The sequence below is a fragment of the Bos indicus x Bos taurus genome, chromosome 14, assembly GCF_003369695.1.
Source record: "Bos indicus x Bos taurus breed Angus x Brahman F1 hybrid chromosome 14, Bos_hybrid_MaternalHap_v2.0, whole genome shotgun sequence".
Taxonomy (NCBI): Eukaryota; Metazoa; Chordata; class Mammalia; order Artiodactyla; family Bovidae; genus Bos; species Bos indicus x Bos taurus.
In genome coordinates, this window is record NC_040089.1 from 61,688,693 (window position 1) to 61,690,976 (window position 2,284).

At 47.4% G+C, this 2,284-nt stretch overlaps 1 non-coding gene and 1 pseudogene across 1 annotated transcript; both read left to right on the forward strand.

Moving 5' to 3' along the window:
• Positions 1–603: 603 nt before the first annotated feature.
• TRNAS-GGA lies at positions 604–676 on the forward strand. Its single transcript has one exon. It is a non-coding gene; the product is annotated as a tRNA-Ser (tRNA).
• Positions 677–1,072: 396 nt separating this feature from the next.
• LOC113903969 lies at positions 1,073–1,745 on the forward strand (annotated as a pseudogene).
• The last annotated feature ends 539 nt before the right edge of the window (positions 1,746–2,284 follow it).

Sequence of the window (2,284 nt, forward strand, 5' to 3'; positions counted from 1 at the left end):
AAGCACCTCTTAGAATGACAGTCCTTAAAGATATCCTTTGTAAAAGATATTTAAGCATGTATCTTAAACTCTACATCCAATAATGTTACCAAAACAAATCTACAATGAAAACATTGATTTTTGACATATGGATAACTGGAGCCCCCTACTGTCAGGGGAGCCCTAACTATCTGATTTTGTTTTCTGTTTTTTTCCATCCAATTCTCAAAACTCCTAGGAGCCTTCTAGGAGTCCTGAGAAGACTCGGGACAATTGGTTAACCCAAGACAACAGAGGGCTTCCCTTGTGGCTCAGACCGTAAAGAATCAGCCTGCAATGCAGGAAACCCAGGTTCCATTCTTGGATTGGGAGGATGCCCTGGAGAAGGGAATGGCTACCCACTTCAGTATTCTTGCCTGGAAAATCCCATGTACAGAGGAGCCTGGAAGGCTACAGTCCATGGGGTCACAAATAGTCAGACATGACTGAGGGACTAACACACAACAACAGGTCCCACATGGCAAAGAACCTGAGAAAACCAGCCCTCTCCATAACAACAGGAGATGCTCTCCAAGAGCGGGATAAGTTGAGATTTCTTGATGCTTCCAGAGTATCTCAGGGGCTTCCCTGGTGGCTCAGAGGTTAAAGCGTCTGCCTGGAATGCAGGAGACCCAGGTTCGATCCCTGGGTCAGGAAGATCCCCTGGGGAAGGAAATGGCAACCCACTCCAGTACTCTTGCCTGGAGAATCCCATGGAGGGAGGAGTCTGGTAGGCTACAGTCCATGGGGTCACAAAGAGTCGGACAGGACTGAACGACTTTACTTACTATAGAGTATTCTCGAGTCTCTTCCCCAGATAGAAGCCTCCATCCTCCTCACCACCTCCCAAAGAGCTGAGCCCCCTCTCACTGCCCTTCTGAACCCTGGGGATTCTGGTGCATGGAGACTAGCCAGACCCCCATGGCAGGCACCACATTGTCCCCACTCTGCTCTGCTCTGAGGAAAGGATGGAGCCTGGGAGCCACCCAGCCTCCTCCCCTTTAGAAATCAAAGTCTGAAATAGGCAGTCAAGAGGCTGAGGAAAAAGAAGAGACAGAAGTGACCTGAGAGCATAGCCGCCGCCACCACCACCATGGGCCTTCACAAGAAACCCAGGAGTGAGATGATCCCAGAGAAGCTGCAGACGCGGGAGGAGGAGAAGGTTAACTTGAGGCCACTCTCCGTGCTCACGTAGCCGGTCCAGAACAAGACCCCGGTGCCCATCAACTGCCGCAACAACAGGAAGCTCCTGGACGCTGTGAAGGCCTCCGACGGGCACTGCAACACGGTGCTGGAGACGCGAAGGAGAGGTGGGCCGAGGTTTCCAAGGGTGACAAGGGCAAGAAGAAGTCCAAGCCAGTCAACAAGGACCGCTACATCTCAAAGATGCTCCTGTGCTGGGTCTTCGTGGTCCTGTGAGACCCGCTCAGCCCTGACAAGGAGGGGGCCTCCTCCCCGCCGTCAGAACCTGCCCCTCATTCTTATTAAACAACAAACAAAAATACTAAGGAGCACTGATATTCCGTTTAAAACTGCAACTCTCCCCCACATCTCCAGCTTTATTCCTCTCCATTGTGTTTATCATCTTCTTACATTCTGTTTTACTTGATTTCTTGGTTGTCTGTTTTCCCCTTCTAGAAAGTAAAATCCTCGAGGGCAGGGATTTCTTTCTTCTTTGCACACTGCTATATTCTAGCACCTAGACCCTGCAACACTGTAGGCTCTGAAAATATTTCTTAAATGGCTGAAGCAATTGAAGAGTATTTATTGGATTTGAAAGTGGCTCTATCTTTTTGACAGATCATAACAGGTCAAAGCTTTAAAATTTCAAATATTGTGAGTTTTACCCATGTCCTCCTTGAAATATTATGAAAGTTTATCACAAGCATCTCTAAAAAGGCTGAAGTTTTAAAATGGATGCAAGGCTTAAAATAGTAAATGATACTGTTTTCTTTGTTGTTTGTTTTTCTTCTATCTGCCTCGTCCCCTTCACCAACACCACTGCCTTCCCCCACCCACCGCTGCCCTCCGTTGCAACATACACATATATATCCTCTTGGATTTTGCCCCCCTTAGGCATCTAGACTATTTTGTAAATTTAAAAATACCATGATGGAAGGAGGGAGAAAAGAGTCTGTTTTTAGTTTTAAAAGCCTAGGCCCTGAGAAAATTCAGAGCATAGGAAAATCGTGAGTATGGGTCAGATATTTATACCCTCAGACCAGGAAAAGATTTCCCAGGCTGTTGAGGGCAACCACTTGTTTTC